The sequence below is a fragment of the Vipera berus genome (assembly GCF_964194415.1).
Source record: "Vipera berus genome assembly, chromosome: 1".
Lineage (NCBI taxonomy): Eukaryota > Metazoa > Chordata > Lepidosauria > Squamata > Viperidae > Vipera > Vipera berus.
Genome location: NC_138202.1, coordinates 205758465 through 205775664, shown reverse-complemented (window position 1 = coordinate 205775664; position 17200 = coordinate 205758465). Strand labels below are relative to the sequence as shown.

Below are 17200 nucleotides of genomic sequence, written 5' to 3'. Positions count from 1 at the left end.
TAGAATAGAATAGAATAGAATAGAATAGAATAGAATAGAATAGAATAGAATAAGGTTTATTGGTCAAGTGTGATTGGGCCCACAAAAAATTTGTCTCCCATGCATAAGCTCTCAGCATAGATACAAATAACAAAGTAATATAACCATAATAATAATAATACCAATAAGAGTAGGTAGTAGAAGATGGGAAAAGATGAGAAGGATAAGGTTCCTTATGAGGAACACTCTTCTGGAGCACATGTGGGCAATCTCCTGCCCCATCCTTATCCAGAGAGCTTCCAAAGTTCTGATCTATTCAACCAATTTTTTGGTTTTTGCTGTGATCATCAATTCCATTTTCAGAGACATCTTTAGTTTGCCATACCTCTGATGAAAGTTTAAATCCAACTATTTTTCTCTCACTTTATTAATTAATTCATGATTCTTTTCTCTTCACTATTAATATCATTTGCTTCTAATATATTCCAAATTACAATCTTCTATACACTATGGCCAATATCTGATGGGCCCACCTATAGTGATCTCCATTACCCATTATGACTTTTATTAGTTGGTTTTCCATAACTAAGAAATTATTCATTCATTTTTCTCATCTATACATGCATGTACAGAACCTTCAGTGCAGCAAATTACCAAGTAATAAAGTAATAACAATTTTTGCTGAAAATATTATTTTGCTAAAATCTGTAGTTATTGCTCATGAATGTTTAATGTCTTTGTTGATTGAAAGTAGTGATCTTTTTGAGCAGAATACAACTTGATACCATAACCTTTTTGCATTTACATTAAAATGAGCAGTTTATCAGATTCTATTCTGTTCCATTTAGTACACCTGAACGTTAGATGAACATGTTTGTAAAGCAAACGTATAGCTTTCTTGTCAGCTTATCGTAAGCAAACTTATATTATATATAACTATTTCACATTTTAAAGCCATGTGTTTAGACTAAGAAACTATCCTTTCAGCCATGGATGGCTGCTGCCTTCATTTAATTGGCCAAATGTTATAGTAGGCACAATGATGAGGGAAAATGGCGGGGGTTACGGCATACCAATTAATGAGTCCTGAATTTTTCTATATTTTTCGTGGATTAGGGAGGAAAGTTTTAGATCCCTTTTGAAGTTCTAAATCCCATCAAAAATACCTTTCCACAGTAATTTTCATCTATTTATCATCCCACAACAATGGCATTCTTGTCATCAATTTTCAACAGCTATGATCAGAAAAGGTTGCAAACAACAGGCTTGGAGACTTTTATTATTTATTTACTTGTTTATTAGCAAATTTATGGTCAGATAGGGACGCGGTGGCTCAGTGGGTTAGGACGCTGAGCTTGTCGATCAGAAGGTCGGCAGTTTGGCGGGTCAAATCCCGAGTGCTGCGTAACAGAGTGAGCGCCTGTTACTCGTCCCAGCTTCTGCCAACCTAGCAGTTCGAAAGCACGTAAAAATGCAAGTAGAAAAATAGGGACCACTACAGTGGGAAGGTAACAGCGTTCCGTGTGCCTTTGGCGTCTAGTCATGCCGGCCACATGACCACGGAGACGTCCTCAGACAAGCGCTGGCTCTTCAGCTTTGAAACGGAGATGAGCTCTGGCCCCTAGAGTTGGAAACGACTAGCACGCATGTGCGGGGAAACCTTTACCTTTACCTTTATGGTCAGATGCAAAAGACTAGGTCCACTTGTAAAGATTTAATTAAACAGATCTATTGTTACACAGAGGAATCTTCTCAACTAGCAGTCATACCTAGTTAAAGTTAGTTAAAGGCCAATGGCACTCAAGAAGGGCTGGATGTAGTTCACTTGGCTACATAACGATTCTAGGTTGATCCCCCTTTTCACTCCACTCCCAAGTTCTGTCATTCCTTCTTCTACATTTATACAGTTACTCAAATTAGTCAAATAATTCTGGGCAGCTAACAAGTGATTAAAAATACATTAAAATCAGTAAAAAAAATTTAAAAAGGGTTATCTGAATATCAGGCAAGAGCTGTTCCACAAGGCAGGTGTTACTTTAGAGAAGGCAGCTCTGAGACCTCATATGCCCTCACTTTAACTGAGCAGCTCCCTTCCTGACACATTAGCTGGAAGCTAAAATCCCAAATAGAAATAATGCATTGAATGCAAGTACAGACAGTCCTGCATGATTGGGACTGGAATTTTCACTGCTAAATTGTGTGGTTGTAAAGTGTGACATCACATGACTGCATTCCTTACCAACAGCAACCCCAGTACTCCCTGTTGCCATTATTAAGTAAATTTCACCAGTCGTTAGGTAAGGATCCACCTAATCCAAGCCATTCCGGGCTTGATCTCTCCCAACCCTGAGCCTCAGTTTTTCCAAGATAAAAGACTGCCTCCCTTTCAACTCCCCACAACTGCCTATTCTCTCATATCTGGCCTCTTAGATATCCAGCACCCTACCTTATGGGGCAGCAATCAGCTACAGAACTATCCATCCAGGAAGCTCCAACAGTGGGGCCAAAAGCTACCATGCCCAGGAAACAGCAATAGTGTAGCATGAAGCCACAGTTACCTTTGGAAGCCTCAGACAGCCAAGCCTGGCAAAGCTGCCATGGATTGGGAAGCACCAACGGAGTTGTGTAAAGCTACAGCATCTCAGAAAATGCCCCACCTCAGTCCCAGCAGTAATTGCCCTCACCACCCTACAGTCTGAGTCCCCTAAATCCTATGCCACCCTAACTGACTTTCACCTTCTTCTTGCCCCCACAGCTGACTTGGCGTGCCCATGCACATGAGGGCATCTTCCACAGGTCTAGTAAGAAAATTGCCACATGTGATATGGGGAGAAAGCCTCGTACCTGCAGCTCTCCAAATAGTGTGCTCTGTTCTCATGGTTCTTTGGAAGATGGGGCACACATTTAGACAATCGCACAACCGACTTCAAGAAGTAGGCCTGGTGCAGCCAGTGGCTAACCTGCCTAGGGCCAGGGCAGGTGCACTTCGTCAGCACCAGGAAGAAAATGGTGAAGGTCATCTGGGCACGGCAGGGCCTGCAAAGTGCAGAAGTGGGAACAACTGGGGCTTTGTACTATCGTGGTTGTCTGTGGTGTGGAGCTTGAGGTGGCATTTCTCAATGGCAGCAGTGGTGTTGGGGTTGAAGTAGAGACCTGAGTGACAGCTGGTTGAGACTGCTAAAGACCCCAGACCTCTTCTCCGTCCCTAACCCTGCCACTGTTACCAAGGAATGTCACTGTGTAGGGTGGTAAAAAGGGCATAAATGGGGGGGGAGATAAGTAAGTCTGAGGAGTTGAAGCATCTGTGGTTATGTGCGCAGGCTGATTGCCAAGCCCAAATTTTGACTATGTGACCACAGTCTACAATGGCCATAATTTCAGGAACTAATTGTAAGTCACTTTTATCAGCATTGTCATAACTTCAAATAGTCACTGAACACTGGTCATATGTCAAGGACTACCAGTAAATACGCAGAATAAAGAATATTAATTAGCATGAAGTAAATTGTACATCAAAATTAGTCAAATATTACTGCAAGGTGCTTCCATGCCAACTGAACAGTTTTTACTGCCGCTATGATTATATTCTGTAATACTATTTTCCAGCAGCAATTTTCAAATAGTGTGACAGAACACTTTAATGTATTTATTAGAGAGCTGGGAAAACTTCTTGGAATTGGGACTGTATACTAACACAGGCATCAAGCATTCTCCAAAATATCCCACCCTACAACCAACACAAGTGAGTGGTAAAATCCTACATCAGGGGTCCCCAACACAAAACCATGCACTCTCCGGTCCGTGGAAAAATCTCCACAGAACTGGTCCCTGGTACCCAAAAGGTTGGGGACCTCTGTCCTACATATTTTACATTGTTCAGAAAACTGAAACTAGAACCTGAGGAAATAGAAAGGTAAGACACTTTAAAGTAATCTCTACTAGGCTATTTACAATTACAAAAAAATGTTGAAAAAAATTAAGAACTTATATCCTACCTTTCCTCCAGAAACGGACGGTAATAGTATAGTCTTCCACTCCAGGCACACTTTTTTTTTAGCACTGTAACAGTTTTATGGGGCAGTTTAGCTTGATGGTGTGGAGCTGGTCCAAGTCACCTAAGATGATTTATATTCAACCGAGGAACTGAATATTGGTCTCCTTGTTCTATACTCTCTCTATTACATCAAGAACTCTGTTTCATACAAAATAGCTTACAACTGATTGTGCCCATAAAAGCAAAGGAAAATCTCGGCCCGCTAAAATAAAACATCTTCTACTGATAGTGATCTATCTATCTATCTATCTATCTGTCTGTCTGTCTATCTATCTATCTATCTATCTATCTATCTATCTATCTATCTATCTATCTATCTATCTATCTATCATTAACTACATTTAAAGTTATCAGGATTTATTAATACTGTCATGTAATAACTCCACCTACCTATGTAATTATTTTATTTGGGCAAATACAACTCTCTCAAATAAATTCATAAATAAATAAAAACATAATATTGTTGCTCAGGACCAAGTTAAAGGCAATTTTCTAAATATAAACACTGCAACATTTCAATCTGTTAGATGTATTTCAATATTATTTTACAAATGTTGCTTATGGCTTTGTAGCACTGAAGATGCAGCTTTGCAAAGATATTGGCTCTAGACAGTAATTACACCCACAGCCTAACGTTGCAGTTAATGGACACACACATTTCAATAATTACAATGCCTGAACAACATAATATGGCTTCATTAGCTGCTACAAAATAAAGCTGAGCTAGTAGTGAACTTAGCTAAGCATTTTAAAGATAGATATAGTACATTTTATTAAAAAGTCTAGCCAAAAGAAGACACTAAAATCAGGATTTTCTTTACAATAGTATAATAAACAAAATTAAGTGTTCATGTGGGTAGCATCCAATATTGTTTTCAATTAGTATGGGATTGAGGTTTTCATATAAAGTGCATAAAAAGTTATTATAACCCAATTACTACAGGTCAAACAAACTATCCCTGTTGATTATTTTCACATTTATAGGCCTTGTCTGCACAAAAACTAAAGATATCTGATTTGTTTTTTGGCCTGCTAAGATTTATTCATTTGTTTAAGTAAGAAATAATTTATGTATAAGCAAGAGATCACTATTTCAACAGAGGTATATTGGTGGTTTACATGTTCTAGCTTGTGTATGTGGTTAAGAATCTTCAGTTACTTCTAGTTCATTTATGAATTCTATTTCTTGGAAAAAAAATCAAGTTTCAATTATACAAGCATTTTCCACATACACACACGCACACAATTTTCAGCTGATTCGAGCTATCACTGCCAAATGCACCCATATTTCAACAGTAAGATCATATTCCACAAATGTTTTGTAGTACGCTCAAATTACAGATTTAATAATATATGCTTTGTACTTTCATCCATGCATCAACTAAGTAATTCACACATTCAAGCATTTAAATAATTTATTTCAACTAAACTAGATATAGAATGTACTTTTTAAAATGCTATTCAGGCAATACATAAATCAAAACTGGAGGGGGGACCAGTTTTTAAGAAATAGAGCTACAGGTAGTCGTTGACTTATGAACAGTGGGTTGGCAACAGTTAGAAGTTAACAATGGGCCTTCCAAAAGATATGTATGACTGGATTTCTAAGTTATAATCCCCTGCAGTCACGTGATCCCATTTTGAGTGCTTGGAAAACAGCATTTGCAGCATCCCACGATCATATGATAGCAATTTTCAACATTTTTGTCAGTTTCTGGTGTTTACTTCTGGTTTCTAGCAAAAAAAAAGACCTTTTGGTAAAATGGATTCACTTAACAGCCATGGTGTTCACTTAACCACCACTACCACAAAGATTTTCATAAAATCTGGTCCAGTCACATGGTGACCCACTTAACCACCACAATAATTTACAACTGTAATCCCAGGCACAATTATGGTTGTTAAGTAGAGAACTAACTATACCAGGAATGGGCAACCTTGGCTCTTTTATGACTTGTGAACTTGAAGTCCACGAGTCATAAAAGAGCCAAGGCTGCCTACCCCTGAACTATACCAACACTTTCATAGCTGCTTCCAGGTAGAATGACATGGTGGCCTAATTCTGCAGGTATGAGAGGATGGTACCGCAGCAAAGTAGTGGCAGAAATTAGATGAAACTAGAAGCAAAAGGGATCTTTTTAGCCATTTAATTGCAACCTACCTTGTCAAAACAAAAAATCATTTCTCATGTGCAGGCTTAACAATTCATGTATTACCTATCCCAGGGGTCGGCAACCTAAAAAAGAAAAAGAGCCACTGGGAACCGGTTCCATCACAAATTAAAAAAAGAGGGAGCCGCGTGCGTGTGTCCATGCACGCGCATGCGCAAAAAGGTTTTTTTGCGCATGCGCGGACGCACGTGGCTGCCATTTTTTTAAAAATGAGATGGAACCGGTTCCCGGTTGCCCGATGGCGACGGCCCGTCTGCAAAGCTGCCGCTTTCGGCAGCTTTGCAGACGGGCCGTGGCAGCTTCCTCAAAGAGCGGCGCCCCTGCCCATTCCGAGAGGTGCGCGCGCACCTCTCCGAACGACCGGAGTTGCGTGCGCACCTCCCCAAACCTTTGGGGAGGTGCGCGCGTACCTCCGTGCGAAGGGGCAGCGGCGCCGCTCTTTGAGGAAGCTGCCGAAAGCGGCAGCTTCCTGAAAGAGCGGCACCGCTGCCCGTTCGCGCGGAGGTACGCGCGCACCTCCCCAAAGGTTTGGGGAGGTGCGCGCGCACCTCCGGTCGTTCGGAGAGGTGCGCGCGCACCTCTCGGAATGGGCAGGGGCGCCGCTCTTTGAGGAAGCTGCCGCGGCCCGTCTGCTAAGCTGCCGCTTTCGGCAGCTTCACAGACGGGCCGCGGCAGCTTCCTGAAAGAGCGGCACCGCTGCCCGTTCGCGCGGAGGTACGCGCGCACCTCCCCAAAGGTTTGGGGAGGTGCGCGCGCACCTCCGCCCATTCGGGGAGGTGCGCGTGCACCTCTCCAAACGGGCGGTGCCACTCTCCATTTGGAGAGGTGCGCGTGCACCACTGCCCGTTGGAAGAGGTGCGCGCGCACCGGGCGGCTGGGAGCCGCAAGAGACGGCTCAAAGAGCCGCATGCGGCTCCGGAGCCGCAGGTTGCCGACCTGTGACCTATCCCTACTTAATTGCTCTTTGGAGTTCCCATTGTTAGTGTTACTTGATAATCTGAAAATGTTTTGCTAATAGCATTTTTAGAATGTTTGTACAGTCTGTTATTCTTACTTAACACCCATGCAGTTCCTAGATTATACCCTTTAAGCAACAGATTATTTCTCTTTCAATCTAAAAAGGTTTCAGCTACTGGCTGAAAACATATACAGCAAATGTCAACTACTGTGCACATTCTCCTGAAAGTAAGGCTAAAAACATATTAATATCTACAGAAGGTATGACCAATGCCTGTTTAATATAGCCATTAATAGATATTAAAGACAGTGAATAAATTCTTAATACATTACCCAAACAGGTCATATCTTGTACAATTTCCATTGCCTTCAAGCGAAGAAGATATAGATTAATTAGCAAACATCATAAACTGTAAAATTAAGCTAAAATTGCTCATAGGTGCACAGATTCTCAGTATCTGAAAATTGATGGGACAATGTTTGCAAACTTTTCCTGATTTTCATTATTTTATACTATTCAATCCCTTAACAATTAGAGAGAAGCAGGATCTTCTTAGCAATTTTATTCTGATCCATATATAGTACGTTTATTTCAATTCTGTGAAGCACAATTCAATCATGTCACCTTCTTGGACTACTTTTTACTAAATATGCACAGTAGCTACTTTCTACAAAATACTTCTCAATTTCTGAAATAAATGTATCTTTAATGTATTTAATCCTCTTTGAAGCTATCATACAGTTTTAGAGTCAAAAATATATGTACGTCAAGGAAATATTTAACCTTAGAACCTGTAATTCCTTTTACTTCTGAATAAACTCACTGATAAACATTTTCTGACTACTACTACTAAAAGAAATTTCCCATTGCGCTGACTTACTCCTTTTGACTGAATTATATGAAAGTATACAATCTGATTGGATTTTACAACCCACGAAATTTGGAAATGGACACTTTTTTCATTTAACAGCCAGAATTCTACACGTCAAACCTTTCTAACAAAAAGGCCAAGTAGATTATCTGTTCACATCCTTAAACCAGTATTTCACTTAAGAAATGAGATGGATCTATGCCAGTCAGAAGTTTATCTATATACATAGTATGTTATATTTACTAATATGCATGTCTGTGTAACCCACTGATGAATGGAACTTCAAATTATGGTTTGAAGTGTAAAGCATAATTTCTGATTTCATAGCAAATAGTGGATTGTCACAGCGCAGAAGGTTCACTTGAACACACAGAGACAACATACTTATTTCTTATGTATAAACTCTGTAAAAATATAAGAATGAAACTGTGCGCACAATATATCTTTTTACTGTATTCATTCCTCTCATTCCTTGTTCACAAATGACCAAATATGCATTTTGATCTACAATGTATTATTTATTTGTTCACTTTTTTATTATGTTATAGCATGTTTACGTATCTTAAGAAAGAAATAGAAAATTTCTATTTAAAACAAGTTCAACCATCTTTAAAGCATTCTTAACTATTCTGGGATGCAATTACACCAACTTTTTTTTAATAAAATTCTTCTTTAAACTCTAAATGTTAAAGTTAAATGAGAGGCATTTAATGCAATCTGAAAAATATTCAGTTCAATTAAAAATAATTGATGCACGATGAAATAATTCTTCCCAAAGCTGCTATAAAATCTTAAAAAAAAATAAAGCTACTTAATAATTTTCATCTCCTAAAGGCGAGAGAAACATTATTGCATATTAAAAATTGGAATTCAGTTTTCCCAGGAGGTACAAGAAAGTTATTAAAACAACCTATTTATTGTTGATATAACTATCCATTTGTGCTACACAAAAAGTAACAATTTCAGTACATTAAGAGAAAAACTAATTAACATATAATTAGTATTTTCTGTATTTTGATAATTAAGGGTTCGTTGACTATTTCTTTTCACAATTCCATTTTTGTATCCTGACAATACCTTTAATGAGCAACTAACACTATTTAAGCCCTGATGGCTGAGGAATTTAGTGACCACCACTACATTGCTTCCATTTATCACTGCCTCTTTACCTATAAATTAAAGCTGCCCTCTAGCTATGTTGATCAATTTCTTCACCCATATCAGTTGAATATGTATGGCATTAACCTCATTTACTAGTTGAGAAAAGATGAATTAAAATAAGATCCAATTCCTGGTCACACAATGCAATTTCAAAACTGTCTGCTAATTTCCACCACCTGTCAGAATAATCCTTTACTTTCTGGTAATAAAAATGATGCATAGTTTTCCTGTAACCCAGAAGGAAAAAAAACCCCTCTATGTTTCATATATTCCATAATTAACTATTAAAGCCATGAAGCTTTAATCTTGAAGGGAACTGAATACAGTCGACTCCTGTATTCCTGAAATTTGAACTACATTCAGATACTTCAAAAGCACTGTAAAAGTATAGGTTTGAAATGGGGGTGGGATTTTTTTTTACAGATGGACTATCCATTAAAAAACAGGTTAATTTAAATCTGAGATGCTATAAGGAATGAACAAAATTGCACCCCTGCTAATTCCCATTCAAAATAATGTGCCTACCCTATCAGATCTCATGAACAGATAGATTCAATTGGAGATGGGCAGTCTTGCAAGTAACTCAATTCTACACCATGAAGAGTTTTAAGGTGACAACCAGCATCTTGAACTGCGCTCATAAGCCTACTTGAGGCCAATGCAGTTCATGGGGTAGAGGAGTTACTGTAGGCATACTGTGATGAAACCGTAAGTACCCATACTGCTGCATTCTGAACCAACTGCAGCTTACAAATGGTCTCAAAATCAGCCCATACATGGTGCATTCCAAGGTAACTGAGGCGTAAGTGACTGTCAGTAGGACCTCCAAGTCCAGGAAAAGGCAGATTAAAGTGCACAAGACAGAGCTGCCCAGAGAAGTTGATAATTCGGCAGCATACAAGTTATCAGCAACAGTAACAGCAGGATTAAGGCCTTTCTTGCTGCAACTGCCACCTCTTTTCAAGTACACTGAGTCCAAGATGACTTCCAGACTGCACACCTGTTTATGGAATGCTATATTAACAATATATAGTATACGATAAAAATATAGGTACAGATATGATGGATACATGTTCAGGAGTGGAACTCATGGATGATGTCAAATGTGGGCTAAGAGTGAACGAGCCATTGACTCATGGATCCACCTGACATGGATCTACAGTGATGTTATTCAGACTGGAGCAGTATGGACATAGTAGTCAAGACAGTTTTAGACTGAGGACAGACATACAGACCAACTACAACTACCTTGATATCATAGTGACATGGGAAGTATGAGAAAGAGGCAAGGAAGACAGCAACCTCCAAGTACCACCGAAGAATAAGACAGTTCTTGAGCTAGCTCAATGGGAAGAACAAGACTCATGCTATAAACATGTACATCTTGCCAGCCATCAGATACTCTGCTGATATACTGAGTGGTCCAAAAAGGACATGGAGGCTGTTGGTGTGAACACCTAAAAGCTCCTGACAATGTATGGAGGTTTCTACCCTAAGTCCAGCACCCAGAGACTGTACAATAGCCAGAAGGAAGGCAGGGTCTAGAGGATGTCAATAGAAATAGCAACAGCACTTAGACTTATATACCGCTTCACAGTACTTTACAGCCCTCTCAAAGCATTTTACAGAGCTAGCATATTGACCCCAACAATCTGGGTCCTCATTGGAAGGATGGAAGGCTGAGTCAACCTTGAGTAGCTCAGAATCGAACTCCTGGAGTGAACAGTCAGTTAGTCTGCAGTACTGCGCCACCACGGCTCAAAACCACTGTCCTGGATAAAACACAGAGCATTCAGGAATACATCAGTAAGATGGCACCCAAAGATGAGCTACTGAGAGAATGTCTGAAACAGCAGCAGCAGACATGGGAGGAAGATCAAGCAGAAGTGTCATGGCAAGACAAGACCCTACATGGAAATACCATCAACAGTTAGATGAAGTAACAGATATTGGAAAATCCTACCAATAGCTGGAAAGGGCTGGATTAAAAGATAGCAGTGATCATAGCAGCTCAAGAACAGGCACCAAGCACCAGATCCATAAAGCAGTGTTCTATCACACTAGATAGGATCCAAAGTGCAGACTGCAAAGAGGCCTCAGCAACAGTCCAACACATAGTGGAAAGTTAGAAGACCCAGGCAGGAATCACATATATTGAACGGCAAAATCAAGTAGATGGCACGGAGTACAGGAACAACTGCACAATACATGAGTTAGAACCCACCCACCCTAGTCCATATGGGAGATTCCACAGAAGGTTGTGGAGAACAATACAGCTAAGTTCCTGTGGGATTTCTAGATCCAGATGAACTAGCCAGTCAAGGAGACATTGTGGTAGTAGACAAAGACCAGAAGAAAGCAATGTATATTCTGTGATTAGATGCTGTTTCCTATGAAGGCTTGCTGCTATTCTCAATTTTTAAAGAGTTCCTAAAGTTACTTACTTTAGATATTTATTTTAATAGCCTTTGTATTACAAAGTTCAGCCACTGAATGGGGGAGAGGGGTGTAAGTTAATCAGTTTGTTGAGATTGTTTTAACTTAATGTAACATACTGATCACAAGTCACTGAATATCTTTTTAGTTTAGTACTAGACAACCTGTGCCCTATCGAGTCATTTTAGACGTATTTTCTTATATAAACAAAAGAACAGAATGACCACAGGCAGGAAAATTTTTAAAAGCAATAGGAGCAGAGTGACTTCCGACTTCCTGCTGGCTTCCCCCATTAAATTTGCTTGGAGGAAACTGGCAGGAAATATTGGAAATTCCTTCCTTCCTTCCCTCACTTCCCCTTCCCTCCAATTCCTGCCAGCTTCCCCAATTACTTTCATTGTGGGATGCTTGTAGGGAAAAAGTAAGTGGGGAATCCAGCAGAAAGTAACAAGTCCAAGGCCAGCAAGCAGTTAAGTGGCTGCTGACACTTAAGGGAGGAAGCAAGCAGGGTGCACAGGAGTGTGAATGGGGAAGGCTACGCAGAGGTGCATGAGAAGTACCTTGGGGGAGGGTCGGGAAGAATATGCAGAGGCCCAACAGGTGCTGCATGGGTCATGGGGATATATGAGAGGTGTTACATAGGTTAGGGAGGGTGCAGGGGAACAACATGGGTCGGGAAGGTGCCTAGGAGTACTAGGGAATGTGTGATAGGTGCCATATAGGTGTCCCGATACTCTCATGTAACACGTCTTCTCCGTGAGCTGCATTGGCTTCCAGTTGCCCTCCGGGTGAGATTCAAGGTGCTGGTGATGACCTATAAAGCCCTAAATGGCATGGGTCCGGATTACCTTAGGGAGCACCTGCTACCAGCATCAGTCTCCCATCGTCCTGTGCGCGCCCACAGGGAGGGCCTCCTTAGGGTTCCGCCGGTTAGAGATTGGTGATTCCCAGGGGGAAGGCGTTCTCTGTGAGTGCGCCCGCCCTTTGGAACGAACTGCCGATGGAGCTTCGGACTGCCCCCGACCTTTGCTCTTTTCGCCGGGACTTTAAAACCTGGTTGTTCGAATTGTCTGGCCTGGACTGAGGGATTTTAAATTTTAAAGTATTTAATTAAATTATATAAAATTATATAAAATTAATTTAAAAATTTTAATTTTATTGTTATTAGGAATTGTGGGCCTGTACTAATTTAATTCCATTTTATTCTTTTTTGTACTGTTTTAATTGCCCTGTGAACCACCCTGAGTCCTTCGGGAATAGGGCGGTATATAAATTCAACTAATAAATAAATAAATAAATAAATACAGGTCAGGGATTGTCGATGGGAAGGGTGGTGCGAGATTGACACGCAGGGGATGGCATGGGCTGGGAAGCATGCATGGGGTTTCCTCCTTCCCTTCTCACCATCCCTTTTTCCCCTCTTCCCAGCGGACTGCTGTGGGATGGGGGAGGGAACCAGGAATTGGGAGAGTGGTTCAGAAACTGTCATGAAACATGGAAATTGAGGATCATGTAAGTGCAGCAGCATACAGTGTACCACACAGCTTTATCTAACCTGTGTGGTTAGTTTGTTGTATAATTCAGCTGTTGTGCACATCTGGAAAATAAGGGTGATTAAATTATGATTTACGTTCGGATCTCGAGGTCAACCATACCAACAAAGCCTGATTGCTTTATAGCTCCCTTTAAATTACTGATGATCAGAGAACCCAGCCCACAAGTATTCCCCATCTAATCTTAAGGTGTTTTCTCAAAAAATACACACTTTTCAGTCCCTTAAATGAAATCCCTAAATTGACTTGGGGAACCACTGTCACCTTTCCTGATTTAGAGATCAGAAGTGACAAAACAAAAAGGCACAGTTTAAAGACACCCTGGTAATCAATCCAATCTCAAGAGATTTGTTTTTCTTGCTGGAAAACAAAGGCAAGAATGACATTTAGCACACAATAGAACCACTCCTTGTTTAGTGACTAACTAACGACCTTTCACAAATACGATGGTAATAAAAATTCATTTTTTTGACTAATATGTGCTTTTACAATCTAATTTTGTGTACCTGACAACAAAAACTTTCAGTGTGAAACAGATTAAGGTCTGGTCAGTTTCAGGCAGTTGAAGAAAAGTTCTAATCAACTAATTAAGGTCACAGAGCTATGCTTATTAATCTGTGATTAACACCTTTTACAGAAGCTTTGTGCTGTTGAGAAAACCAACTCAGGAAAAGATAGCTTGTTTGAGCAAACACTCTGCCTTATGAATGGGCAAAAAAAAAGTGTTTTTAAAAAGGACCAGTCACAAGACACCATAGGTAGGACATACAGTATATTTATCTGAACAAGACAGCAGCAACCAGTAATCTCTGCAGTGTTTCTCAGGCATGTGTTCACTTAGCAACCATTTCACTTAATGGCAAAATTGCTGGATCAGGATACAGTCACTAAATGAAGACGGTGTAATAGTAACTTTTAAACTGCTGGCTTAAACTGCATGACTGCCTCATCTCATTTAGTTTTATCTGTAACAAAGATCCTAATCTAGTTATGTCTGAAAGTCTTTTGCCAAATCAAGCCATGTGCTTCATAAAGAGATTAAGTGACTGGAAAACTGTGATTTACTGTTGAATCCTGTTGTGAAGCCTGACAATTTTAGAATGGCTGGATCACAACACTTACCTAGTGCAGACGTGTCAGCTTTATCAGGTATACCAGACAGGAAAATAAACCTAATAAGCCAAATATAGTTAATATAGTTGTACAATAGTTCTACTGTATTTTAGAACTATATTAACAAAATCTTGCAAGTCTGAAAGTATAATTCCCCTACCATCACCTTCACAGCCCCCCAAATTAAGGTGGATTCCTTCTGAATGTCTTGTTCCATCCATTATGCAGCTGCGGGCTATGCTCTTTTATCCCTAGGGGCATCTCTTTACCCCTTCTCCCAAGGTTATTCCTACATACCATCCAGGAATAGCAATAGCAATAGCATTTAGACTTATATACTGCTTCATAGTGCTTACAACCCTCTCTAAGCAGTTTACAGAATCAGCATATGGCCCCCAAAAATCTGGGTCCTCATTTTACAGACCTTGGAAGGATGGCAGAAGTTATAACTGAAGACTTTTATAGTTAGATAGTAACAGGTCTTAGGTAATGGTTAATTATTTCATAAATTTAATTAAAATGTGATCTACCACCACATATACTCCTTTTTCAGATTTACAGCAAAGTTAACACACATAGACAATAATGCTTCTCCTTAGTACAGGAAAATTATTTTATATTCAGTTCAGCTGTATGGTAGTGTTGTAATAGACAAAACTAACACACAAAGGACTAAAGGTGCGTATTGCTGCATATCAATAGTACCTTATAATCTTACAACTGTAAAATGACACATGTAAATATCTTCTCTCCAGTGTTAATATTCTAGAATATTTCTTCAGTAACCTTGCCAGGTCATTTATGCACTACATAAAAGATTAGGCAATTAAGTGGGAGGAAATGGGAGGAAAAACTCAGTGCATTGAAGACAGAAATCCATTCAATGGAATATATTTGATTCCTCCCTTCTCTTTTTCAGGAATAACTATTTGGGGAGCAAATGATGTTGAAATGGAGTCCCATAAACATGGTTTAAAACAAATATATGGCAATACAAATATATAACACAGAGAACAGAAGGAGATATTTCTCACAACAGCTTCTAATGGTTCCCTATTGCTTGTATTTCCTCCAGAGAATATAATTATATTAAATAAAATATAGAAAAAGCATATATAGTTTTGACAGGATAAAATGCAGAACTTGTAACAAATTAAAGATCTAATTCAAGAATCAAACATATGCATTGCTGGATCACAATACCCATTACATACTTGGGCACAATGGGATTTAGTTTTGGGAACTAAAAAAAACACACCAAAATATGTTGACTAAATTCTATTGGAAACTGAATATTGCAATGGTATATAAATAGATATAACATTTAAGCATTTCTTACAGCCATTTAATAACAGAAATTTGGAGTATATGTAATCATACTCCAACACAACATATACGGTAGCTTTAGGATCCCTAATATGGTACTGATGGGCACCAATATATCCAAGATAGTTGCTTTGGTACCTACCAGGCTCCCAATCCCATTTTTTAGAATTTGTTTTTTTTTTAAAAAAATGGAAACTGGCATGCTGCAAAGCAAAGCTTCAACATCTAGCATCATCTTTATCTTCAAATAATGGTTCTATACCCCAAATGGGATCCATCAGCTTTCTTAGCCAATAAGAATGATGGACAGTTGATCCCCCTGCATTGTTTAGCAGTGTGCTCATCTGTCAGGTTAAAGTTAAGTGGGAGATATTATTCCGTGTGAGTGATAAACTAGGGATATATCAGATAGAACCCTAGTGAGTTAGCATTTTGTTAAATGTATTATATTCTCCAGTTATTTTCTGAATAAAGAAAGCCCACAGTAGCCATTTTAGGAGGATTCACATGTTCCCCAAATTCCAAATGTATCTACTAGCTGAAAATAGCTGAAGCATCCCTAATACTGAAAAGTTTTATTGTAAAAGCCTAAATTCATTTAGCCCCCTACAGTATTCCAACACAGCTGCAAAGAAGAAAGTTATAAATGGATCCTTCCACAAATTTAAATTATCAAAGGGCCATATAAATGGTTGTTATCCTAAGTACTAGATCCATTTTACATCACTTTGAATTTCTACTTCCAAGGATAAATCCCAATCAATATGAGTAAATGTATGCAGGTGATTTATGCAAGAAGATTTACTGTAGGGATATAATGCCCTCTGCTGCTACAAATGTTGCTACAGCACAAGGTAAAACAAGAGATGTAACTACTTTTTTTTAATACTTGGTTGACAAGCAGACATCTAAAGCCATAGGACAAAAAATTTCTATTGGTATATTAAAAAAATTATTCTCAAAATCTTTAGAACCTAGATAGAAGCTATTTTCTGGGCTTGTTCACTGCCAACCCCCCTCCCGCCCCAAATGATTTCATTCTATTTCTGGAATGCCAGATTTAAATCATCTGGCTAGATTTATAAACAAGCTTTTTACTGTAAAATTTCATTTCACTGTAAAATTCATATTAAATATCTTTACATAATCATCCAATATTAGTCTATATAAGGAACCCTATGGCATAAAATACCAAGCTGAGCTTCTGCAAGTCATTGTTTAGGTACCGCAATACAAGCTGTCGTTATGTCTTGTTGTTAAGTTTGTCTGGCTGCCTTTGAACAGGATTCTGTTCTGCTCTTCATAGCTCTACATCTTGAAAGTATTAGTCATGAAGGAAAATTTTTCCTGAAGCTCTTTGCAACATTCATTCATCTTTTCTTCTACTGTACACATTTTCAGTCAGGATAGTGATAGCTCTTCAAATGATCCAAAATCCACCCATCTATAATGGATCCCACTATTATCAATAACATGAATCATAGTAGGCATATAGAGAATCCTTTGCACACATTAATGTGAAAAGAATTCCATGGAAAAAAAAACATTAAAAATACCATCCATCAGACTGAAGGAACC

The 17200-nt window shown here is 39.1% G+C and overlaps 1 protein-coding gene across 1 annotated transcript in view; it reads right to left on the bottom strand.

Moving 5' to 3' along the window:
• Positions 1-17200, bottom strand: part of RANBP17 (RAN binding protein 17) — a gene marked incomplete at its 5' end in the record, with an annotated part of 216120 nt that overhangs the window by 154091 nt on the left and 44829 nt on the right. The gene's annotated exons all lie outside the window — the stretch shown is intronic.